This window comes from Varroa jacobsoni, unplaced genomic scaffold (assembly GCF_002532875.2).
Source record: "Varroa jacobsoni isolate VJ856 unplaced genomic scaffold, vjacob_1.0 scaffold_338, whole genome shotgun sequence".
In the NCBI taxonomy this organism is placed as follows: Eukaryota; Metazoa; Arthropoda; class Arachnida; order Mesostigmata; family Varroidae; genus Varroa; species Varroa jacobsoni.
Genome location: NW_019213240.1, coordinates 113,583 through 141,214, shown reverse-complemented (window position 1 = coordinate 141,214; position 27,632 = coordinate 113,583). Strand labels below are relative to the sequence as shown.

General features: G+C 43.2%; 1 protein-coding gene across 4 annotated transcripts in view; it reads right to left on the bottom strand.

The window, feature by feature from the left end:
- Positions 1–4,222: 4,222 nt before the first annotated feature.
- Positions 4,223–27,632, bottom strand: part of LOC111259485 (solute carrier family 13 member 2) — a 65,882-nt gene continuing 42,472 nt past the window's right edge. For 3 of the 4 annotated variants that reach the window (XR_015310608.1, XR_015310610.1, XR_015310609.1), the window contains exons 8-10: positions 5,799–6,080; positions 5,040–5,569; positions 4,223–4,417 (exon numbers count right to left, since the gene is read on the bottom strand). The gene's annotated coding sequence lies outside the window, so the exon portion shown is untranslated. The remainder of the gene's footprint in view (positions 4,418–5,039; positions 5,570–5,798; positions 6,081–27,632) is intronic. The other variant, XR_015310611.1, reaches the window with a different exon arrangement.

The window sequence follows — 27,632 nt, the reverse complement described above, 5'->3', positions numbered from 1 at the left end:
TCCTGGCATGCTATCCGCCAGCGAATACGCTCCGGAAACAGACCCTCTCTCTGCGCCCGTAAAAATCTTGCAAAGCCTTCGACCACACGTCAAGTAAGGTGAACTTTTCGATTCGACACCTACAGCTGTCTTTCGATTCGACTGGCCTGCCCGTGCTGCTGTGGTGCGCTGGCATTACCCCGCTGGGAGATTTACCGCTGGCTTCTGGCGCGCACAACGTCTAGCTGACCGTAATGCTTACGAGCCGTAGCCGACAGCAGTGTCACCATGGTACCTTGGCTGGCATCGTAGTACTCCTCGATCGAAGCAAACGCTTTATGCTGCTGAAAACAAAAACAAGCCTCCAGACGCGCACTCACTTTAAGAAATGAAAGTGTGAGAAGACTGCACTTATCAGAACTATTGTGAAATATTTGTTCGCATTAAGCTTAGTATCAGATCTGCAAGTCATATTTTTTATGCAGTATAAAGTGGCTTGTTGTGAGAAATCGGCGCAATGGAAAGCAATGACAAAACATCAAAATAGGATATACACTACTGGGAGACATGGACCTGCAAAGTTATATTAGGTTTTTTTTTGTCTTACATCGATATGCGATTTACTAAAGTATGCTATTGGTTCACTTTTAATAAGCCCGTTTTGCTCATCCAATCTGCGGATACTGCAAGTTGTCAATGTGCGCATTTCTACGAGTTCGTAGGACTCCAAGTATCACAATCTCGAAAAAAGACATTTAATGACAAAGCAGCTTGTTACATTGTGTGATAATAAGGGCTATTCTTTGTTGACTCTTTTTATTTGCCTCTGGTTGTTTCATTGGTTGTAGTCTGCTTTAGCTTAGTTATCGAACGTTATTCCGCAATTGGACATTTAGTTGGACCTTGGTCATTTTTTATCCAAACTTTATAAAAGATCTATTTTAACCTCTTCCCGTTTTGTTGGTCGGAGACAATCGGGTTAATTGTTCAGGAGGTTATTTATCTTCAAGTCAGTCCACGAGGATCCTTAGAACCGTTATACGTCATACGTTGAAGTTGTCGGATTAATTAGTAGCGATTAGCTGGTAGCATTGCACTAACAGGTTTCACCAGCCTGAAGCCCATTCACTGAAGTCAATGTTTATTTATAATTATGAACATTTTTACTAACGTAGTGATCACGTATTGTCTTTGATGATACATGCTATAAAGTCGATAATAATTAGAAACAAAAATGTTCATGAAACAGATTAATATCAACAAAGCAATATATTTAAGTATTCAGCTGACGCTAGAGCATGACAAATATAATAATTTTGTCTTTTACCAGCTTCGAAACCGCTCGGCTTTTGAGCGAACAAAACCTTGCAAATAGAGATATTTTCTCCAGTTAGAGCGAACTAGGTTTATAGCACGATCGATTCTTCACAGGTTCTCTTCAACGTGTCTTGAGTACCTTCTAGCATACTGTAACTTTAGCCATTCAGCATGCGCTATGGCGAATCGCGCTCACGTGATTCCGCTTACCCCTCCCGAGTATTTACACCTCAGTATGTGCATACACGTATACGAATTCACCTCCGTCGACGACGTCACTTCGATTTCTACTCCTGCCATTCCACTGCACCCTATGCGTTCTCTTTTCTTACTAACAATGGAACAATTTGCCCTTTTTGCAGTCAGCTTGCCGTTGGGCCACCATTTGCCCAGCGACTAAATCAACTTGATTGTCTACAGAGCCCAGCCTGAACTCGTCTTGTCTCAGCGGCGCCGCGGTTTTGGTGCACGCGCACAGCCCAGCATCCGCAGACGGCGAGCAGCGATTACGTAGAGACTGTCCGAGATTGGTTAGAAGAAGATTTGTGGTCTTCACGGAACCCAAAGAATAGGCGGCTCAAATAAAGGGATGGTCAGCCGGCCAGCCAGCGATGGGCACCGTGGACCATCAGTCAAAATCAAGGCAACTGATGAGGGCTTTGCGGAATACCAAACACCTTTCTTGTACCTAGCTGGTTGTCCAGGCGGCTTGCCCCGTTACCCTCTACGCTGCTTGTCTACCACTCTCAGGTCCCTTTCCCCAAACACACCCGTCAATCTGATCCCCCGTATGCCCCTGCCAAGGCTTGGCTAGCATCGAAATCTTCTGCTCTGTTCAAATCTCTTTCGTGTCCATAACGTTTCCTAGCCCATTGTTAGCCCTGGCCTAGAGGCTCTCGACCCCCATTTCTATAGTCGACTTTGTGAGTGAAAGCGGCGGCACCTTCTTACTCCGACTAAAGGCTCGCGTCCTTTGGCTCGAACTCGCCGCCCTCTAGGATCGGTCCCTGCCTCTTTGCTGGCCATTACCCCTTAGCTCTCAAAGGCCTCTGTCCCGTTTTGTTCGTACAGTGCTCCATACCGTCCAGCTCAATAGTCCTCGTCAGAGTCGCTTTTCGGCCCAGCTCTTCGTGCTGCCCTTACCTATCGTGCTTTGTGCAAGCTCGCAAAAAAAACGTCGGGTACCAGCCTCCCACCGCAATTGCGTCTTTGCTGGGTTTTCGACCCAAAGCCCTGGGGCCATTTGACCGATTGAGTTCTTGGTCATCTGTCAGATGCCCATAGATCGCGGGTTATCGTAGCTATAGGCAATGCGGTGAGCCACCAACTGGGCGGACGCCGGGTAGACAGACAGAGGTCAGAGGTTCGCTCACTGTAAGAGACCTAGTTCTGCTGCTCTCGCCGTTAATACTGGATGTTGGAAATGCGACGCAGTGTTAGCTTAGGGAAATGGTAGGGCCAACCGGACCAGACATAGTGCAAGAAAAAGTGTTGGGGTGGTCGGACGCCGAGCGGCATCGTGGGACTGGCCAGCGCAAAGACACGCTATCCGTCTTCTATTTTGCCGTCTTCTGGAATGGGCATTACGGGAAAACGGAAGAGGAAATCACGTTGCCTGTTTAACGCCGATGTTACTTCCGTTCGAGTTGGACTAAGTGCGACTGCAACGGCTGCATCAGCTAGCGTCGGCCATTGCAGTATCAGCAACAGCAGTAATTTGCTATTGACATTACCGATATTAGCTAGCCAGATCGTGCGTGCTGCTACTGCCGCTGCGGCTTCAGCCCGTGGCTGGCAACGTGTGATAATGGGTAGTGGAGAACGAGTGATATAAGGATTAGTTTGAGTTGGGCGTGTTGAATAATGGCGGATGCTATCATGGAGAAGTGCCTCCTGGAAGGATGACTGACTACTGGATGATACTTCGATAGGATCGGATAAAGATTTTCGGAAGTGTATTTTGTTCGATGTGTTTCACACTTGTAATCACAGTTTGATCCATTTGGTAGTTAGCAAATAAATAAAAACATATGAAAAAAAAATTAAGTTAATTGTAATTTGTTTTTACGACGAGATAGAAAGTTTGTTGTTATAAATAGAGAGAGTCAAGTCGTCATCCTATAAAGAAAGTTCTTGTAATACGAGGCCATAATTGAGACCATATTACGCAGTCTAGCAATGCTTGTATCTCCAGTTGAATTGAAGCCAAACGAGATAAGTTAAAAGGCAGTCGTCTTTTATTATAGCTAAGTGCCACTTATTATTTAAGGTGTTCTACTATGCACTTGAAAAAATTGAAAAAGTTAAATTACTATAGAAGCTTGTAGAGATCAAAGGCATGGCCTTTCAATTCAAGCTTCAAATGTTTGAATGGTATGTAAATGTATCTAAAAAACATATATATGTACATTGGCATTGTTCTCTAACTTTGCAACTGATCGCCAGTTTGTAACACATATAAGATTTACATTAGCAGATGCTTTGGCCAGAACGGGTCGAAAGACGCCCGAAGGTAAAACGATAATAGTAATTTGAAATGTACATTCCATTGCTACGGAAACTGAGGTAGAGTACTTCACTTCTGATAAACGCATAAAATGTTAGATTAAATAGAAATTGAAAGAAGTTTCTGTAAAGTTTCAAAATTATAGATAATTGACAACTGACTTGATCCTGGCGCACATCTCACCTTCGTCCAATATATCTATATAAAACCGTTAGTCAGACTAATAGATAACTGAAATTATGACGTTCTGTTATTACCTGATTAAAATAAGAACTATTTTTAAAGTGTATTTGACTTGAACTTAGACGGATCCTTAACTTAATCTCCTCCCCCCCCCCTCCCCCCTCCCCAAGTAGCATGTGTAAAGTAAATCGTGGTGCTATCTCTATTTGCAATAAAGTTAAACACGCCCTAAGCAAATGTTATGTTCAAGTTTTTATTTCCGCTTTTCAATATATCGATGCTAGACCCCTTACCACATATACTCTATGCACATCATTTCTTACTGGCGCAAACACTTCGAGTTCGGTATCATTGTTTCTTAACCGGAACAAGTTTTTCTTTTCATCTACAATCTTCCTAGACAGCGCAAGACGTGTCGCCCGGGAAAGGCATCTGAAAATGTCTCGCAAACAATAGGACAAAAGAGAACAAAGCATATCGCTCTTACTACTACTCCTTACTACTACCTTCCAGTCCTGAAAAAGATGCACAACAAACGCTAAGGAAACGCGCCTAGTTACTTTTGCCTGGCTTCGCCTTCCGCTCAAACAACTGCCTAAATATATTGGGAAAATAATAACCCAATAATAATCTTTCCTGAACTATGGCGTACATTAATGCAGAATGTAAAGCGTAAAATTATGTACGTACCGAGTAATCTCATTCTTATTCGGTGAACGTGTGATTATTTACAGTTACTTTAAATCGGGCTAACTAAAAGTGGGTTAGTCTAAGTAGATACAATTACGCCATTATTACTATATTATCTCGAAGGATAGTGAAGACAGACAAATTAAATGGATAAGCTAATAGTACAATTTACATTAAGCTTTCATTTTTAATTCCTGTTCCGTTCCTTCCTTGAGCAATGTCGCTCTGCTGACAACTGTCTATTAAAAAAAAGAAAAGAAAAAAAAAAACTGGTTTATTTTTTGAGAGTTGTTCGCTCTCAACCACACTTCTACATTCAAAGATCAAATGTAGGTGCAATATTCTCGGGCCAAAAGGCGCTTACACAAGTCGCCATTGTAGTTACTCCTTTTACGCTGCAGAACACGGCAATTTCGTGTTGCACGATGTCGGGCCGAGTCGAAACCTAGTTCAAAACGTGAATCGACCACACCAATGCCCACATTTACATTCGTGCCTGCTTTTTGTCTCCCACTTCTCACGTTGTCAACCACGCACTGCTGCTTCCCATTTCGATGTCAACTGCTCCCTGACGGCACATCAGTACTTTGGGTCTCCATAGGGTGCTGGTCCGTCTGACAGCAATCCGTAACCTACTTCTTGTTTTCATGTATAGTTGACTTTCCAAACGGCGACCCTACCTGACCAACCAACGACCATTCCCTCTTCATTTTCCATTTATACGGTTGATGTCGCAGACGACGCAACTCTTTCAGTGGACCCCATCGTCACAAGGCGACAACGATATTCGCCGCTGGACAACGGCCAGAAGCGTGCGCCAGCCACTGAAGACGCTCTCGTCGTTAGATAGGGCCACTGAATGTTGGAGCTGCGGTGGCACAACTACAACGACTTCTAAAGAAAAAAAAAAAGGAGACAGAGAGTTATGATAACGTAATTTACAACGACTTCACCACTCACCCAATGGTGGGCAGCAACACAAGAAAGAAGCTCCAATTAACACCCCCAAACATTATCAACAGCAGCAGAAGCTCTATTAATGTGTTATACTGCCACCAATTACGACCTTCTGCTACTTCTGCTGCTACCCTACCACCCTGCCACCGTCTCTATATGGTCATACCTGGCTGGCCTGCGACCGAACGCCTTTAGCTGAGCGATCGTCGTCGTTGACGTTGGCACGGAGGATGGGAAAATGGTCGAGGCGGCATGTGGTTCTCTGCGTGAGAGCACATTAGGAACTATTTCCTGTTGATGAGTTCGTGGCACGCACCTCGATTCTGGGGGACCGTGGCGCACGGTAACGAGCTGTACACCACTACGCACTGCAGTTCTTGTGGCACAGGCACGGAGAGGCGTAACGTTGCTTCTTCAGTAGATGTCATCGCGTCGGATGGCGAAACGACTTGCGCAAGTAATGTTATTTGTTATTTATAACCGTCACTTAGAGAAATCTCTGGTATATTTTGATGGCTTACTGAATAACGGGTCGATGTTGAATGCAATGAAACGCAAGATTCGACAAGTGATCGTCCTAATATACAGTATAAGTCCGTAGTCTGCCTACGAAGCATTAAGCTAGCAGCATGTAATGCGCGATGCAGTATATTCGGGATCTAAACTTGTAACAGTAACTCAACAAAAACATTTTTCCTTAGTTTCGACCCATATTTCGCTATTCTATATATATATATATATATTCTTTTTTTTTCTTTTTTTAATAATTATATAAGTACAATATATATACTTGATTTTTACTGCATAAGTATAATCAAGTTACGCCAATTTACTTCGTGGGCGATAAGTTCATACCATGCAAATTGTTCACTCCCTGTGATCTACTTCTAAAGAGTGAACGAATGTAGAAGATGCAGCGATCAAGGACCAGCCACTGGCAATTGGCTCCGTACTGGTAGTACATCTTCAGCAATAACTGCGTTTGATCAGTTGGGCGGATTCGTATTTTCGATGGCACGCTTGTCCCACTTCAGTAGTTGACTTTTCCTCGTTTTCTCTTTCTGTTTCGCCTCTCTGCGCTGTTATGTGCTGTACATCCAAGATAATTGGCCCGTGACGGCATGAGCATACGCCCAGCTAGCCACCCGTTCGACGATGCTTACTGCATTCCCCTTAGAAGTCCGTTTCATCTACCGTCGGAAATTGATGCATCATCGTTTGTTTGTCGTTTGCATTTCCGGTTCGACGCTCAGTGGCGGCGGCGATGGCAGAAAGCTTGCCTGGCCGCATTCGGTAGGGCAAACCCGTACCCTCAGATTTTTGTTCGCCTCTGTTTCGTTTTTTGGGTCGCTCTATGGCTCGAGTGGGCTCGTATTATCCAAATGACTTTTGTCTCTCCTTCTTTCTGATACTATTCAGCTGGTACGCCGTTGTGCTTACCGCGTCAGCTCAACTAGTCTGCTTTCAGAAGGGCAGGTGCAAGAATGGGCAGCTGCTGTCCCTCAGTAACTCCAACTCAGTTGACTAGTTGTGGGCGGCTCCGCAGAGGTGGAGACCGGCTGGCAGGAGGCTGCAAGAGTCGGCTAAACTGGGACAGGGTGAAAAACGAAGTAAGGGGGCAGATGAACCCTCAGTTGTTCTGACTCATTTCTGTTGCGAATCGGTGCGCGATTGGGTTGACGACCCCGGTTCCTGTTATCGTCGACACCCCTCTAAGCGGCGACCTATGAAAATCCTCTCTTCATACCATCCGCGTACACTCTACGACACTTTTTCCTCCGTGTTTTTCTTCTCTCCGTATGTGCACCTGGCTGTTTGTCTCTTTTGCTCTGGCACCGTTCCCACGATAGCTCGCTCGTTTCCGAGTATTGCATCGGAACGTACGGTAACGCAAAGCGAGGTCAGCTCACACGGAATCGTAGTAGCCCAAAATAGTGTAATCTCAATGGCTACGCTTGCTCTACCTATTCTAACCTGTAAACTGGTCGTCAGTGTTCGACTACCTGTTTGTGTATGGCGTTTTGTCTTCTCGTTTGATTGCTCTCCACGAAGCTTTCTACATAGAGGTAAATGCGTCTGGTCACTGTGTCCAAAAACAATCTGTTGTGTTTCTGCGCTTTCTCTAAACAACCGCAAAGGCAAGGCTAGCGGCACCACACGACCAGTAGGCCAACGGTCGGCCCGCGCTATTTTCCTTCCCATCGACGATTGTGTTCGTCGGCCTATTGGTTTGGCCTATTATATCCATGTGTTTGCAATAGCTGTTATGCTTCAGTTCGGGAACGCAACTCTCAACCGTCTTTGGAACGTGCTGTGCATTACTACGTTTCGATACTTACTTAGTAATCATTATTCATTCGACTCGTGGACCGACGGGGGACGCGGTCACCCGAAGGGCATGTCTTGCTCTCGCGCATGTTACGGGATGATGACGACAACAACAGCAACAATGAGAGGAAGAACAAACGAAAGGAAGCAAAACAGGGTAGAACGGAAAAACCGGGGATATACGCATCTTTCTGTATTTGCATCACTTGTAGTATTTTGGTTTGCCGTATGGTTCCTTTACCGAATCTCTACGATTGGTTACGCCAAAAGTTACCCTATCGTTTTCGCTTTGCGACGTTTCTTCTTCGACTATAATCCTATTTCAGAAGTTTACCATTTTTACTTGTCTACTGGTCGGATAGGCAAGCTGCGTGGCGTAATCTAGCAAACTCGATTCGTCACTCGTTGCTCCGTAACACTTATTTTTGTGCAAATAAGTTTCTTTCTTACTTTATGGCTTACTTTATGGACGATAATTAGTACTACAACGACAGATACTACTACTATTATTATTAATATTACTAGCCGACCAGTCCGAATTTACCCTTTTCGTGTTATTATTCAATATCACTATTATACTATATGTTTCTGTGGGTGAGTGAATGCTAATATACTTTTGCCATATTCATACTAGTTCATGCATGATACGTGCACTCGGCCGTAATCGACAATGTCGTTCTAGCCGCTGGCTTTCACGTGCCGCTCCTTTCCGGCGTTCACATTGTCAGCGTCATCAGGTGTCCACCATCTCGAGGGCTTACGCTTCGATTCCGCCCATTGCGCAAATGCGAGGTGGCAGCCACAATGAAGCAGCGCTGGGGACAGCCTTCATGCCTTCGCTAATCTTCACCCATCCCAGGGCCGGGTCCTGGCTGGCCGTCGTGTTCGTTGCACTACACGCATGGTTCACTTCTTTTACCGTGTCGCCCCGGGAACTGCCGTACTACTAAACACTTCTTGTCTCTCTCTATCCCTCTCGCTCTCTTCTACACATTCTCCCTATCTGGCCATATCGTAACGTCGTAGCGTGCATATATGTATAGGGCGCGTCGAAGTATGTATGCATGTACAAGACGCGAGTCTGTTTTTCTGGCCTTGACCTGCTAATTCATCCATTAGACGTCGGTGAGGTGAAAATCCGCATGGGGTCCGCCTCAAAAGCCAGTGGCTCCTCCGAGGCGGCGGTTAAAAGGAATTACTGGCCGGACAAATTCGCTCAATTATAAAAAGGTACCATAATTTAGATACCGAAAAATAGACATTTCACATTGTTTAGTACAAGTTAGCTCTCTGCACCGGTTTAAGGATATGGGTATCGAGAGAGTTGCTTGAACTTCAGGGTTTTTTTTGCCATGTCATGCTTTAGGATGACCTGTTGCTCAATACTTTTGGGAGGGAACTTTCTTAAGTAACTCATAGCAGTTTCAGCAGCTGCTGCAGGTCTCCAGCGGTACTGCTATCGCGCACTTACTTATGTAACCCTATGGGAGCAGAGGGCCCAAGGTAGTCTGACAGTTGACAAGAGTAGGTAATTTCAATAGAAGAGGACTATAAGTAAAAGCTCTTTATATTCAAAGAGAGAAAAATATTTGTCGTTTCACAGTTTCAGTAGCACAGAGCGGTTATTCATAGCTCAGTTCTTCGGCGCATGTGTCTTTTGATATTACTATAACCGCTAGACCGCTTCGCAAACAGCGAAGCCGTCTGGCTTACGTGGGCATACAACCCGTAAAATTTATATGTACGAGTTACGTGGCGATGTATCTATTTAGTTGAGATTTGTGCTCACCAATGTTATATTTAATAGATTTCGCTGCTTTATTAAAATTATACAGACTAAATATAACGAGTTAGGTGTGTTCTTTTTTCACGATTGCCAGAAAGCTCTCCCAATGCTCTTTCGTCCCAACGCTGCAGTGGCCATAGAAATCGCAGTTACTGCACGTTCAGCTATACATAAACAATGTACGACGAAACAAAAGCGGACACAAAAAAATCTGTGCCGGAAGGTTGATGATCTGTATTAATGTCTACAGTAACGTACGTAAATACGACGTCCCCACTGTATTACAGATAAAAATTACTACCATAATTAATTGTTTTTCTCGAGTAATTACCAATCTTTCGTCTTTACTTATTGATTTTTAGAGTGTAAACATACCTGAGTTCGATTTCAAATCAACATCTCGACTTTAATTTACCGCTTTCACCTACATACGCTGCATTTTTAGACTGCCATAAGTCCCATTTGCAGGAGAGGCCTTCGGGCCTGCAAGCCGGTGACTGCAAAACTCTTATGACTAAACGGTACGAGCAGGAAAGACTTTGATGTAGAATGAATAGACACTTGCAGACGGGTACGAGATACGCTTTGATAAATGCATCCATTGGTGTTTCGTGAGGTGTAGGTGTTCCACGTCTTACGCTGTTATCAGGAGGGACGGTCAGGTTTCGCTAATATGCAACACCTGCGTGGATAAGGGCGCTTCGTTTTGTACCGCCACTGGGTTTGCTTTCGTCCGAAAAACTACAAGCTAATCATGGCGTAGAGCCTTTTTTACATGTTGTACAGGTCGTTCATCCATATTTTGTTTGGAGTGCATGGCTGCATCGAATTACCACATATTCAGACAATATCGCTGCGCCTGTTAATGTCAAATATAGCAGTTTTTTCATTGATGCATCCTTACGACTTATCTCACATCCACATAACTCTCACGTTTTAAGTAGATAGAATCAATGGAACATGTTTGACTTGCCATCGCATACAAATCATATCTTCAACTGCTTTGAATACAGTGCTTATTACTGTTATTGTATGAGTTTCAAAAAGTACCACTTTACTCGTCGGGACAAAGAGCAGTTGTGCCGACGTTGCGTTTGTTGAAGCGTGAGTAAATCTACATACATAGGCACGGTAGGTAATCGAATCGATGCATAGCCGTTCGTTGCGACAAGCGGGTCACGTGCACAAACTTGCCGGGTTACTTTAAAATGTCCTGACTGTACTACGTGCAGGGACAGGCAAACGGGTCAATGCACGTTTCGGTTAGTCTGGTAAGAAAACCGGAGCCGTGATAATCTGCGTAAAGCTGTAACCGAAAAACAAACTAAGTGCTCGGTATATAAAATGAGAACCCTTTTAGCTTGCCGATCCACCACTTCGAAAATCGCTGGCAGAGCAGTACCTGTTAGGCTTGGCTGGGTTACTCTGTAACCGGCGAATACAGCCCTTCTTCAACTATGAAGTCGACACTGGCACCCCTCGCTAGATCTGCTTCCGCAAGCTACAGGCAGACTCCTCGTCCGAACCACCCCATCACTATTCGAGCAGGAAGAAACGAGCGAACGGGCTACTACCGAAAGGCAGGTCGATGGACAAGCAGCCTTCCGTTAAGTACGTATATGAGACGATTCTTTTTGATGTGGATATATTCTATGTGAGAGTGCGTCTACGGCTGTCTGGCCGAGCGCCTCCTACTTACATGGCTGAAAGTAAAAGCACTGAGGGCATAGGAGGAAGACTCAGGATAGGCAGAGTGGCAGCATGTAGGACTATACAGCGAAGGCCATGCTGCCGCTGCTGCCGGTGATGGTGCTGGTGGTAGAGGCAGACACAACAGTCAAAAGCGTTCGACAGAACGGCAACGAACGAAGGAACGGTACGCGTCGTCTCAATGGATGCTGTCCGTACTCTTAGCGATGCGCTCTCGTTCAATTCCCTCTTTCCTTCTATGGAACACTGCAGCCGAACATCCAAGCCAGCTAAGTTGGTCGACCATTTCTTCTTCAGTAGCCCATCGCCTTCCCGTTCCAACAAGCCCCTTTTCGTATATCCACAATCCCCTCTTTTTCGCCCCATACTAAACCCCTGCCCTTTGCCTTCCAGTCCTATTCTCTGCGGCCATACCGTCCGAACGAAAATCTTCCCGCACGAAGCAGCATGGCCGTGGTCATGGACAGGTGTCACGCTAACAATGCGCTTGTAAAGCCAATTTACAATTCGCCTCCCCCACCCTTTTGAGAGCTAGAGGCTACCCCCGCCTCTGCTGGCCCTCCAGTGTCATCTCTGTCAAGCCTCATCCTCCTCTCGGTTGCCTGGCTCTCAGTAGAGCTCGCGTTGCCTCTTCTCCACCTTCAGAGGATCCCGCATTATGTCGAAGGCACGCCAGCAAGCTCGGCCGAGTCAGTCAACGTTAGGTTTTGCATTGAGGACACATCGGGCGTTTGCCGTGGAGAAACAGTAGCAGCTCCGCCTGCGACAAAGCAGAAGCTGATGGCATTGCGGGCGCACGGCTGACTGATGAAAGGTGACACGTAGCGAGCACCGCATGTTGACTGGCTGTATGACGATAGGGTTATAGCGGCTGGCGACAAAACAACACAATGACGCCGGACCGCCTGCTGTAATTCTCTGCCTATAAACACATAGAAGGACAGCGGACAAGGATGGACAGGCAGGCAGGCCCAAAATCAAATGGACCTTGGCTATCGTAGTCGCTGAGCGTCAGGCTTTGCCACGAACGCGGGTATTGCAATGTTTTCTATAATATTATAGAAATTGCAATATTTCTATAATAAGTGCAAAGGTTTGATTTCAATTTTATAAATCGGCGAGTTTCAGTCCCTGAAATATGAATGCATTTGTTAAGAGATTCATTATTAGTTGATGTTGAATAATAGTGTTAACTTCTTATGTTGATTAATATCAACTTAGAGAAAAGTGTTTTTGTCTGTTCACGAGCAACATGCAAACATGTGCACTTGATAAGACAATAGCTTAAGCTTGTCTTTTACATTGGCCTCGTATAAACCTGTATTTGTATTAGGACAATTCGCGGTCTAACTTGCACCCTTCAATCAGTGATATGCTTAATATAGATTTCTTACTGATAGTTAACGAATAGTCCCTTTTGCGGAGAAACTCAAGCTGAAGATGGATACGGTTTTGCCCGTAGGCTAGTTTTGTTGTGGTGCTTATTTACAATAGAAATGACCTACACAGAATAATGGCTTTAGTTTAAGACGCCCTGGTACAACAACAATTACGTTAAACTGTACCATAGTAATTTAAGCAAAATCTCTATAACAGCAATTGACAATTATAACTGATCTAGGTCCAACCTGAACCACAAAATGAACAATCTACAGCTGTAGGAATCAAACGATCATTCCAACAACCGGTTTCATCTACTTTTCAAATGCCTGTATACAACACAGACTGATAACAACATAGTGATTAAAAAAAAAAAAATATATATATATATATATATACATAACTACAAAATAATTTTGTTATCACTTATAAGTTCAGCACCAGTAACCGCCTGTGTCCATAAAGGCAAACACCTTCAAACACACAACAATGCTTGTCTAACAATATACAGCCTCAGTTACCAGGGTTATCGAGACCTCTTTCTTAATATCACCCCTACTGCCCGCAATCCGTCTTTACGTGCGTCTCTTATACTCATTTATAGAGTTTAAGGTATATCATTTGGCGGACGTCGGCGGTATTTTTTTGTAGGCAGGCTAATCGCTTAGTCGTCCCTCTGTGTTCTGTCCTTTTCGACCCGGCTCTCATTTGCTTTTCAGTAAACTTCGCCAGCGCCTGCTTTCACCCCCTACAGTCCGGACAGATTTCCTGTCCATCGAAATTCTGCCTCCTCAAGAACTCAGCCCGCCAAAGTGCTCCCCGTCGGTCCATATGGAGTCCAACTTCTACGCGACGACAACAGCTATGGCAACGGGAATCTTGGGTCTCGTCAACCCTTAAGCCTCTGGCCTCTGGCCTCAAATCGCCGAAGCACCAAACAGAGATGGCCGCCTCAGAGATCTGATGCGGGCCTACTGCGCAATTTGCCCCTTTTATCCCGTCCCTCTCCTAGCGAACCCCATCATCCCAATTGAGCCCCCGACCCCTTTCCGTAGCCCCAACCCAACATGATTCCCGACTCGCTTCCTTTTTCGGTCCATCCCCATTAAGTGGGTTGTCTTGAACGATCCAGAAGAGGGCAGCACAAGAGAAAGCTGAGTGGAAATGAGAGAGAGACCACTAGCAGGAAACACTGGCCAAAGCCAGAGCAAGCCAGTAACGATGATCGTATCGCAGTCAATTGTCGCTTTCCGAGTTTCTTTTTGTTATCTTTCCTACTATGCGAATTTCTCTTTCTACCAGCTCGCTCCCTAACTGTCCTCATCCTCAGAAGCCTGGCCATCACTGAACGGCCAACTGAAACTTTTCAGTCTGAACGGAATCTGAGAAAGGGAAGAGCAGTGAGGCGCTTTTTGAAGTGGCGGGAAACGAGGAACCGCGTTGAACGGAGGATGATGGTTCGTCGTTTTTGCCGCAGAGATCTATATTTGCGAGTGGCGCCGACCGACCAACCGATTACGATCTCACAGGCAATCCTGCGCGCAGGGTTCGGCATCGGCGAAAGTACCGAACTGCTCAAGCGACCAGCTGAGTACTGCGCAGAAAGCAATGCTTCTCGCACAGGTTTCCCGCACGCTTGACAGCAGCCACGGCTTTGACAGCTCCGGCAAGGGAAACAGAGAACTCTGTGAGTCCGAATGCACTCCTGACGGTCCTATAGCAGCTACATCTTCTGAAGAAATCGCCACCAAGAGGGCGAGCAAGAAGCACGAGACCACCCAGGTCGCCCAGTCGCAGAGGAAAGAGCGAACCCCTGTCGATTTTGAGTTAATCGAAAAATCAATGTTAGTTTTTCACCCCCTCCCTGGCTCCGTCCAGCTCTTAAACCTCTATCGACCTCTATTTTTCTCTCTCCCTTTGCCCCGGTCTTCTTACGTTCGCCCGTTTCGCTGTTACTCTTAGCTGTGCCCTTATCCCCTGATCCTTCCCTTCGCTCCCTGTCTTTGAAGTCTTTGGCTGTGATTTCGATATATTTCTCAAACGGTCCAAAGAGACATAAAGGATTTTGCTGATCCGAGGCTGTATTATGAGAAGCACCGAGACAGAAAATGGTGCCGATAATGATGTGGAGACAAGATGGCTTTAGATTTAAAAAATACGTACATATATTGATTTAACTTCCATACACATGATGTTTCAAAGGGAAAGCGGTACATAAGTGTTTTCACCTATGGAAGTTCAACCCCCGCTAATGCTGGGATGCTGCACATGATTTATAAATAGTAAACACGACGTTACGTAAACAGCGACGAACGTTAAGTTAACATGAATACTACTAAAACCGCGTAACTAACTCCAGGAACTGCTTGAAAATTAACCGGGCTAGCGGAGATTACTCCAACCAGGGAGCCAAATCTATTCAGCAAAGTTTTTGCTAAAATTTTGGTGTTTCTTTTAGCTATCGAGTTGAATAGGAACATGTCCAGTATTTCATAATTTCGTAAAGTTCTATTAGGAGATTTGAAGGATTTCTCCTTTAACCTTCTTCTATAGCCAGTCAATATTGAATGACTCTGCTCCTCATCCATCGCCCAAAGATATTATGAAGGCAGGTTATCATGATTCTTCCAAGGAGTTCTGGAGACTTTTGGTTTCAAATGGCTGGAAAATTCTCCAAACAAAATAAAAACAATAATGTTAAGTGGATTTTGCTCTGCTACAAACCTATCCTTAATCGTTATAAGTTATCACGTAGTGGTATCAGACTTTTTTCTAGCTGATCATTGGGTTTAGGGACGTCAACGCACGCTTTGAGCAAGACATTTTTTTTAGTGCCGAGACGTGTCTATTCACAGACTACGGATAATAATCAAATTTTTGCAACAGATCACCTGATGGCTAGGTAGTCTGTGAAGGTATCAGTGTATAACAGGTTTGCATCTTACGTAGTTGCGTATCTACGGCATATAATCTGACGGCTGGTTGCTGTAAATATGAATTTCGATATTTCATTACTAGATAATCTTCCACTTACTACTTGAGCAGTTTATTAATTTTATTACCTTTCTATTCTTAAATCTAAGGGAAAGAACCGCGCAACAAACCGGTATTGTGGTTCAGTGTTTTTGTTTGACCTGATATTATGTCCAAGTAACTAATTCAACCCTTAATACAGAATTAGATAGATGATCACGAAATTATTTACGACTAGCTAAGGCAGCTGGTAGGACTACGGTTTTCACCCCAATCTACGGAATGAAGGAAATAGAAGAAGGTAGGGATACGAACGCTAGTTCCACCCTATTGCTTGCAGCTGATTTAAATAATATTATACTTGTTAATAAAAACTTATTTTTGCCACTTTTATTTCAACTTTAATAATAATCAATCAATATTCTGATACTAAATATATATATATATATATATACATATATTCAGTATCAGAATATTGGTTGATTAACAATATTCGCTACAAGCAAGCTATGTTTTATCTTACGCCGTGTGTTCGATAAGTTAAGCCACTCGCTACGCTGGATTCGGCTGGAACGGCCAGTAATTCCAGTGCAGATAGCAGTTACTTAAAGTAAAAGAGCTTAAAATGAAAAACAACTATTTTTCATCATGTAGTTAATGTCTCTCTATGCATCCTTTTTAAATTAAGAAGGACCCTTGCAGGACAACAATCGCCAGGTTCTAGATCCTAGTTCTATGCGATGAGTCGCAGTTATTATATATTGTTATAACTTCACTTGCTTGAATCGAAATGAGATCGCATGTTTGAGCGAACTTTCATAACATTGTGCATACATCAATCGACATAAAAGTGTTTGTAATTAAGGAAGGTCTACAGAGGTTGTTGGAGGATGAGCTTTTAAAAATTGTTTTTTTTTTTTTTAATTATTTAAAATTTACCTTTTGTGACAGAAGGCCTTTTACATAACGACAGCTTCTTATTATTTAATTCTATCATAAATAGATCGCAGAGTGAGACCAACAAGGAACATCAGTACAATAATAAGATGACCGTTGCGAAATTAACCTATTGTAGGATAAATATGAATTGAAATAGGCCCCGAACGAAATCCGTTGGTGCAGGCACGATTTCATAAACAGGCTAACTGAAAAATTACAACAAATAGGAGTCCGTGTTTATCCTACTACAATACTTTCACATGGCCTGTATATAAATCCTGAACGTTCGAAGACTTTATATAAATTTGTACGTGAATTTCTGTCGGATAAAAATAGCCCATTCGTTCGATCAGAGATCTCCTAGAAGCATTAGGCTGCTTGAAGAAGTGTGGTCTCTTACTTAAGTTAGTTGGCGTCATACATCGGAAATGTGCGAAATACCAATAATAATTTAAATTAAATTTACCTGATTAAGGGAATGATTTTCAGTAAAAATTGTCTCCTTGGCGATAATGTTTCACCCACAGGTCTCGGGATACGTTTGAGTATTTGAATTGTTAACGTAATGTAAGGTAATCAATGAACTTCTTGTTCAGTTAGAGCCGATAGATGGTCCTGGGCTAGATAACAAGTCACAATTTAGAATCTGCAGGCTAAGTTATCGAAACGGACATCTACGCATCGAGTTTATCGTCTTGAAATAACAAAACATTTCGGTTGAAAATGAGACGGTCGTTACCTTTTCGGCATTGTGACATGATCTCGTTATGCTGCAGAATAGCCAAAGTGATCAGTGGCTTTCTAATTGCTCATGTATATTAGAAGATTCTTGTAAATAATTTAGGCATTTGCTTGATAAGCGTAACATAGTTTGTAACAGTATATTCTGATGCCCCTTTTTACTGCTACTGGACATGATACTGGTTCGGCTACCAGCTAATAAATAAGGTTCCTTCTTTACGATCCTTTAGAACTTTCTTGTCTGATTGCTCTATTTTGTGACTATAGAGAAAAGGTTGCAATTAGTGAACCCAGCAGACTTTAGTAAATCTCATGAAAAGCTCTTGGTGTCTTCAAAATTTACTGATGCTTTCAACTATGCCTGTCAATTGTCTACTGCGGGTAGTTGCTAACTAGCGACGATTACTGTTGTTACATATATTGCTATTACTTATATAAAAAGGACAAAATCATACTATCGTTGAACGTCTATAAACGGCAGAAAAAATGGGCATGGTCGGATGTAAATCAAATCGAAATATCTGGTCATCTAAGCGATTAAGCAATATAGGTAACCAGTACGTCCGTTAATGTATTTCCTCTAAAAACAACACCGCATATTTCGGCTTAGTCCAACACGTTTCGTGACTCCCGCTTGTAAGTAGTACATTCCTAATATTTTTATCTCCTGATTATCAGAAGATAACGAGAGAACTTACGAGAGAACGAGAGAAGCTACTTGCAGCTTGCTACTCATTGTTGGATATAAGTTATTAGGTTTTTTTGGAAAATAGTAACTTTGACACATGGTGAAATTGTGCCGCAACTCTTAGTCGTACACCTTTGATCAATGTTAGTTCAGCGCTAAAACATGACGCCAGTCAGACGTTTTTTAAACGAGTTCGAGTAATGCCCTCATAAATTCGTTTGGCAATACTATATATTTGGCCTACAGATTTATGGAATGCTCGAACACGTGATGTTACTAGACACACACATAGCAGCATTGTTACTGGAAATAGCGATTGAAATAAATACGCTACCGCTCATTGTGGGCTTGTTTCATCAGTGCATCGTCTTGAAGGCGATAGAACACCTTTATTAGTTAATGGTCGCGAACGCGGCAGCGATTGACTACCATTAAGCTCACAAAATCACAATGGCAACACAGAATTCGTTGAGCCTCGTCAATGTCTGGGTCGCCATAAAGTGGTCGAGTTTTTGCCACGTAGTTCGCCGGCGGGGTCCTTCGATCGAAGGAACACAATCCGCCGATCCCGTCAAACGCACAATAGTCTCATGGTACGGCCCGATGTCCGTTGGGGACATCAGGTCGTCAAATGAAAAAAAAACTGATCTTATGGAATTGTTATTCTTTCGATTTTTAGCCAATTTCGCATTAACTATCCCGATAGTTTTATGGTTCCTGTGTTTTTGTCAAATTACCTGCTTGATACAAACGCTATTCGAGTTTTTTGAAAGATTTAGCACGCGTGTTAAATTCAACACTCGAACGGAAGGCATCAAACGCAACTTGAAAATCTGTTATGGTCATACGAACCATATATCGACTTTGGTGCTCTACCTCGATCGGTAAAGGCTTCAATCGTAGACATTCAGCATGAAAGATTAGGAAGCAACGCCAGATCTAGTTAGGAAGCCTGCTGCGATAAGCCTCTGCAACGACTTATTTTAGCCAGGCATATATGGCTAAGTACAAAAGATCAAAGCACAAAGAAAAAAAGGAACGTTTATAACCTATATTTATATTTATAAGCACGACATTGAGCAAGCAACGTCTGGTACGTAAAATCTGTTCGGAAAGGGCTAAAGCGGTGGTTGGGATTAGTCAGACGTTTCAAGTAGATTTCTTCAATGTGTCTAAACGCCGCAATTTAACAAACAGGTATATTTAAGTTATTTAATTGCCATCTCAGTATTCTGTATCACATTTGCCTTAGTTACGTGAAATTATGCCTCGAAGGATCTAAAACCAGAATGATATAGTAGATTTGCTAGTGCCTTCGATATAATGCTAGATATAATCATCTTCAGCGCATTTCTTCTTTTTTTACAGTTTACCCCATGAACATGCAAAAGATTCTTACTTGGGTCATTGATTAAACAGGTCGTGAGTGACTGGTCACACTGCGGGGTTTTCGGGTAGACACAGTACCCCATTGAGCATATGTTACCCCAGAGAATATGCGCGTATAAACATTTGGTCTTAGTGGAATTGGATGCTCCTACATAAAATTATTTTATGTAGGTCATTGGTAGTTTCCAAAGTACAGCATAGCCTTCGCGAGCACCTCTTTGTGAAATGCAATATCAATCGAGTATAGGGGAATTCTATAAAACTACTTTGTTTACGTTGTTCGCGTAACAACTACTACTGCTTCTAATGTCCATCTTTCTCCTTCTGCTAGAGAAAGACGCCTACGACCATTTCCTCGACCCGAGATTGTATACGGTGTTTTTCTCGATTTGTATCGGGAATTCGATTCACGCACGCGCGTATTTTAGTTCTCTCCATGGCCACGTTACTTCGGAAATTATTATTATAGTTACATTGTTTACCGTGCTTTGAATTTCTTCTCCTAAATATTTTACGTATACTTTTATCTTGATCACAGCGATATAGAAGCCAATCTATACACTCTATATCTATGCGGGAACTAAGGACAGTTTCTGAAAAAATACTATATATATAAAGATAGGTGGCACAATAAACGATATGTCACGATTATTTGACGGTTATAGTAAAGTGCGGACATACACGCATATTGAAGCTGTCAAGCGAAAAGGCTATAGCATAGGTAGGCGAACATCGGACATACAAAATCAGCATCTGTGCCTACCGTCGCATACTTACAGCCAGCAGCCTCGTCAAGCAAGTCTTGCACTGCAGATCTGCACTCAATGTCCGTATTGTCGTTCCATATTAATGATACACATCTGTAAGACCAAACTTAGAATAACGCCGATACCTTCAGTTTGTTCAGTGACCCATCACCCACTTCCAACGTTGCCGGTGAAAAAAGTTTGACAAGACAGCGAAAGCTAAGTAAATTGTAATTGTGTAGTTCCCGCTGTAGATATCGATCCTACCTAGATCCCGTAACACTATTGGTTTCTATGGCCAGTAAGGCTGCCGTTGTAGGAGTCCGTGTGACGACACAACACTTGTTACTTCAGCAATTGCTGGCGTCACTTCCAGTGATCGATAACGGTACGGCAGCAGCTCGCGGTATGCTGGCACCACGCACTGGTCATAGAAACCGAAATCAAGCGGCAACTACTTCGGCCAGCGACAGGCAAAAAACCTCCCAATGGAAGAGAGCGGGAAAAAACAGAAGCGATGTTAGCGATGCGCGACGTCCACGAGCAGTAGAACCGGTAGCTGGCGCCGCCACTACCGTAGGCAGTAGTAGCGTTACATTTTCGTCTCTTTTATATGCCCATGTGACTGCCATGGCAGCAATCTGGAGGCTTTTAAGAGGGCTGGGGGCAACGGACGACACTTTTAAAAGACCGTCACTGAAGCTGAGCAGGACCAATCAGTCACATGGCGGGCAGCTGAAGTCTTACCGCAGTCGCACCCAGCCTTTGCCAAACGTCGGCGAAATGGTGAGTGGCTACGGGCACCTCCCGTTTTGTCCACGGCCCACTTGGCCTGATTTGGTTCGTGTTGGCCTGGCTTTAGTCCAGTCTGATCTGCTCCTACTTTGCTTTCCTTGTCCAATCTCAAATCCCAATTACGTGAAAATCCTTTAGAAAGCCCAAGCAGGAGCCTGAGCCTAACTCGTCTCTTCTAACGGAGCCCCAGAGCTGGTGAGTACCCAGCAAATCGGCTGATTCCCAATAGGAGGAACAGTACATCGACGAAGGAGTGTTACGGGGTGATCCAAAAGCGCTGAAGAAAGTGTGCCATTAAGGCATTCGGTGACTGCAGGCAACATTACAACGTTCGCAAGCGTATCAACAAGCCGTCCGAAATAAGCACGTCTTTACCCCTGTCTTGCCCATTCGCACTGCAATAGACGACGGCACATCAGAGACGATGGGCGACTGAAAAATTAACAATTTCCCAGTGGGTACCATGCTTAAGATTGACCGCATCTAATAGCAGGAAGCAAAAGAGCAGCCGTTTTTTGACAGTACTAAAAAAAAAAAGAATGAATGATTGCCATGAAAGTGAGAGAGATTTTCTACCTCTGTTCTTATCGATATTGTTAATCAAAATTGTGTGACTTCTAGCATTGTGTCACGTGTAGTGTATAGCCAATTTATTGTTTCAGCTAATTTTTGATCGAAAGCATTATCATATCGAAACGAAAAGGCAGCCAACAACTAACACCAGCTATTTTTACCTGTTTTTACCCTTTGATTTTGTGCATCTGCGTGTGTGTGTTTGTGCTGTATGTTCAAATTTTTATTACATGTTCGGGGTCTTATTGTGTATGCTCGATTCGTTGTTATCTACAGAAGCGTGCCCAATCCTGGGGCTTGCTGACGCTCGGGACACTTCTATCGGTGCAATGCGATCCGCCAACAATGTTGGCATTCACAACCTCAGCCGAGGATTTAGCTCTTCTCACATCGTCGGAAGCCGCATTTGCAGCTGCCATCGACGCGGAGCTTATGTCTGCGGCCTCGAGTCGAGACTACGACAGTGTTGAGAATATGCGCGGCACGCTCGAACCAGATTTCGGAAACGGTTTCGGCCTTGGATACGGCGACCGACCCGCAGTAAGCAACAATTATGATTATGGTAGTGGTCAAGGTGGAGACAATGACAGCCCAAAGGGGCCGTACGGGGCCAGTATCCAGGGTAGCTATACTGAGGACCATGAATATGGCAGGAAAAATGAGATAGGTCACGATGAAGCAGGTCATCAACGTAACGATGGCGAAAAAGGTGGATATGGGCGACACATGGCAGGTAGAAGCCACATTCAGCGTCACACTTTTAATAGCCATAGACCTACAAGGGAGAGGAGCTATGAACGCAACTATCGACCACAGCGGCTTAGAGCTAGTGGACAGTACCCGCGGTATGTTATGAAGCTATTCTGAGGAACAGAATACTTTAAATAGTGATACGAGCGTGTCGATTTAAAGGTGCTACATTTTCAATTCTTCTTTCTAATAAAGAATAGAACACCACTTAGAGAGCAGCTGAATATTAAGGCGTCGAGTTAATACCTAATTCATCTACTAACTTTTAAGAGTGACTCATTTATATATAAGAGAAAATAAGCGCACTAAGAAATGTTCTATTAAAGGCTAAATTTGTGGTCAACTACCGGTTCTGTGTCGAGCCGCTGACATCTTTCATAGATAATGAAGACCAATGTGGTCTTAATAATAATAATGATACTAATAATGTTACATAGGGTTTTATTCTAATCAATATTGTCCAGATATGTTTGTCTTGTCGTTGCGATTTTTTTTTTACCTTCATTTTGCCTAACAGACAGGAGTACAGTAAAGAGAGTGGTTTTACTTACGAGAAAGTCTACCCCGAAAAAATAATGTCTCGAAGCTACAAAAAGGACTACCGGCGTCCACATAACGGCAATCACCCAGTCGAGTGGCGCAGTGGACGCGACCAGAGCTACGGTTACTCAAATCGGGCTGAGAAAAATTACACACCTCGACCGATTTTTCGCGAGTCAGTCAATCTTACTTAATCATTTATAAATGCCATATGTTCTAGTCTACCTAAGCGTTAGCTACAATTTTTAGGGCTGTCTGATCAACCTAGAAAAGCAAATATGGCATAAGATAAAGAACTATTTAGATTTGTCGTCGTTTTAAAGATCAATCACTCCCATAATCCGACTTGGTCTTGTGTAGTTTACATCTTGGTGTATTATATTACAATGTAGATATTAGGTCCATTGGTCGTTTAAGCCTTGAAGCATGAATGCGTGCGAAACCAGTCGGCCTGACTGTAGATCTAAACCCAGCGTTCTACCATCTACCATCAGGTGACGTAAAGCCATGATAAGTTTACGCATAGGATGAATAGTCTATATTAACAATACGGTTTATGATATTATTTTGCCAAATTTAAGGAATTACAGAGTTACTAATAGTAGAGTCTGTTCAACACGGTTTACGTATGGAACATATATTCATGTGTCCTTCACATGTTAGAAGTTAATCTATAGCATGATCACGTCGCATCGGTACGGTAGGACATGTCTTTGAAACGCTTATATCTTGATTTTAGTTATAGCTTCAACTACAAAAGGAATATAAGTGGCAATGGCGGTGACCGTGGTCGAGATTATCGAGGAAAAAAAGGCGGCAAAAGCGTAGGACATCACCGCTATGGGAGCTCTTCCGTAAAGACATATGATTATGTCGACCCAAAAGCTGGCTCCAGAACGCGACTCGTCGAATTGGTCAAGGGTAAGGAGTGATTTGGAAGTCAACCCAAGTAGGCACTAACCCTCAGTCCACGTTAAGTATAGGAAATCAATCTTTTAACAATCTAAGTTACCAATCCGTAGCAAAAAGCAACTCAACTAAGTTATGGAAATCGTCCTTAAATACAATGTACCCTGTATTAGACGCATAATACGGGGTAACTAACTTATCAATTAAAGAAGCTCGATGATTATTTCAAGTATTGCTCTTTTTAGTTCTGCTAGATAGAACGAGCTTTGTCGAAGTTCTTGAGAGACCTTTCGCAGCCGAGCTATGGCGCAGTCATGACGGTATATCTAAAACCCGCATTTTAATACGTTTCGACATAGTTCAGTCGCCCGTAAAATAGCGTGAATACGTTTAACCGTCTGTTTCTTTGTCATATCACGCTTGAACAAATATATAGGCACTGAATACAACGTTCCTATATACAACAGTAATATATCTCATGTTCTCGTAGCATGTAGCGTAGAGACACGAGCCATCCTAGCAGCGTATCTAAAAAATATTGTTTTTAATACTACGTGTTCGGGGCTTCCATGTTGTGTTATATCTAGGTCCAGGCGCGCGTGGCCTTATGGAAAAGTATCTTCAACAACCCGACGGTATCGAACGTTACATGAACGATTTTCGAAACGGAGCTTCATCGCTCTAGAGCCCATCGCATGCAACAAGATTCGCGAATGATGACGATGATCTTTGCCGGCTTAATGCTTGGCTACATTTGAGCTAACCTGAAGTTGAAATGTGTGACTGTTAACGAAGCCATCTAGTACAGACAATAACTACAAATGATCTAGCCTATTACAGCGTTAGCCACATAAACAAATGTCGATTCGAATCAAGACGAGCCGAGACGAACTTTTTAGAATCGCATCTTTGCGTATTAGCAGTGTACGCAAATCCACATGATACCAGAGGATAGCCATTGATCGGACGGAAGCGTCCGAACGTGTACAATGCACGCTTAGATAACTAAAAATTGCTTGGAAAAATAACACTTCGGTTTTCTTTTAGAATTTTACGGTCAAAAATCGTCTCCGATATATGCTGGTAGGTTGTGTTTCTTATATTTCCGCCTTCTCCCTCGACGAATCGAGGGAACTGATTCTCTCAATTTGCGAGTACGTTGTTTTGTCAATAAAATCCGTACCTACCTAATTCCTTATTGATCGTTATGGCGGGACGCGATGTGAAATTTCTCTAAAAATAGCATCAGCGCCGTCAGACGACTCAACTTATATTTGTGATAAACTTTTCCTGTTTTAAATAACTTTTCAGTTTGAACGTAAAGTATTAGTTAGGTGCTGGAAATGCTATTGTCCCTTTTAGTTTGAGTCAACTGATATTAGCAGTAATATTCGCAGATGAAGGTATTGTTCTGGACTTGTCGACTACAGTCTGATTTACTACTGTTTTGTTGAAAAGTGTTTTGCCTCTCTTGATACTTACGTATGGCTGAAGCGTACGCGTTGTATTCGGACACACGAAACTGTAGACGAAGCATGAAATATGCATGCCCGGTTTCACAAAAGCGGCTCCAGATAGCTCCAGGATCGAAGAAGCCTCTTATTACCGGCTCAAGCTGAGAGATAAAGCCTTCTACACGATTTTCTCATTTAAAATGCACTAGAAATGTCTTCGATGTCGTCCATACGTCTATTATTTGAATAATCTGTAGGCAGGACTTGCAGGATCTAATTCCCATGAAAAGCTTGTATCTGTCATTAATGTGGATCATGGACCTTGAGAACGGATTACGGATAGAAGCGCGCGAATATACAGGAGAGATCATCCAACAAGTTAGTCTACAAAATGTAATTTCTTTTATAGAACATAGTAAACGATCGCGTGATTATGAAAAATATCCGTTTAAGTCTATGTTACTTGCCGTTGCTCGCATAGCTCTGCGCGTACCTGCTAATAAAAAAAAAAATGGCTCAGTCCGATAATAATTATTCAGAGGATATGCACGCAGAGCCCGAAAATTGTAACGAGGATCGTCACCTGCTCATGCTCACGGTCGTTTTCATTCAGCTTCTTTACTCGTTCGAAATATTGCTTGTCATTTTTTTCTTTGGCTAGCTAGTGGTTCACTGATACACCTCTATAATCATCGCTAGGAAAAGTTCTCCTCGGAATAGCTCGATAGTCGCACCATATCTGCCCTAATAGAATCCGCAGCATTGGTAGACCACTTTTACCAGACAGCGCTACCGTAGCTGTTTACCGCTTTATTTCCTGATTGCCTGGACATTAATGAAATAGTACGTATCCTCTCCAGTCGAATCTTACAGCCATATTTCTTGGTTCTCGCTAAAAGTTGTACGGTTAAAACGTTTTTCTAGGTTATAATCCTTCCAGTAGTTGAGCAAAATTGTATCTACAACTTCATCTCTGCGCACCATGTGGGTCGTCTATCGAAGGTTCATAATAGTTATGTATGAATAAAATTATCTCTTTGGTAGTAATCGTTTGCCCAATGGTCTCGACACTCGTGTGAGCTGCCCTGTACATCGAGGTATCTGTACGTGCCGTAAGTGCTGGAACAGGCGTTTCGACAAAGCTAAGTCTATTCTATTTGACCAAAGAGCGAGCACAGTGTCCTACTGAGAGACCGAATCACTATTTCAGGGCTACGAAGGACACACAATGCAAAGTTGTTATGAGCCGAGATCATATTTGAACAAATCTGAAATTAAGACGACGTCAAAGCTGATACAGCAAGCAAAGATTTATGCGATCTGGTAGTGATAGTGTGATATTCGAAAACTATTACTGTATATTGAAAAATAGATAGCGCTATACAATCATATAGTATATCGAAGACTATGGTGAACAGTAACCCCAGCGCTAGCTAACTAATTATGCTCTAAATATAATGAAATTAGCTTTTGTAGCTAAAAAGCCTATAACTACCTTCGCGACAGCGGCTTTTGTTTATTTGCACACGTTTCGTTCAATCGCATTCTAGGAACCGGAGTATAATCTCGTAATCCTTCTTGAAAAGCAACCCCTCACCAATTTTACTTGCTATCGAGGTAGAAGGAAAAACGATTAACTGGAAATAGCCTGTATTCAATGTGGAGATAGATCCTGTTGTTTGTAGCCCTTGACGATAAAGATTCCGTTTCAAAATATCAAAAAAATTTATAAAATTATTTGGAAATCTCTTCATGCAAAATCTGCCGCCGTCATAATATCTGGAACGCAGAGAAGATAGGCTCTCGACAAAATACCCAGCGGACGTCTTTCGTCCCTCGTTCTTGCGTGACAACCGGTTTTTTGAACATGTGTGAAACGATGTTCGGTCTACTTTGCTAGTAACTTCGTCTGCATTTGTCGTTCTGCTAGCCGTCTGCTGGCCGTTTGTTCATTGTTGCAGAATCTTACAAAAGTATACGTGTTTCTCGACACGTGTTTTCCCTGTCGTGTGTCGATAAGATAGCCTCTCTGTGCCAACCTCAGCTTTTTCGCTGCTGGATCTTATCAGCATCATTTCTTTTTCACTGGCCTCTTCAGAGCTCCACTAAGTCTTTTTTCTCTCCCCTTTTCTCGCCCTCCCAGTCGGCCGCGTAAGCCTTTCCAGCCTTTCGCCTCTTGCTGCTTCAGCAGGCGTCCCGTTTTCCAAACAGAAGATGCGTGTAGATGGCCAGGCTGGGTGTCGGAGTGTCGTATGCATCCGGGGCCGCTGGATGTTCGCTGGCTCCGGCCACGATGAAG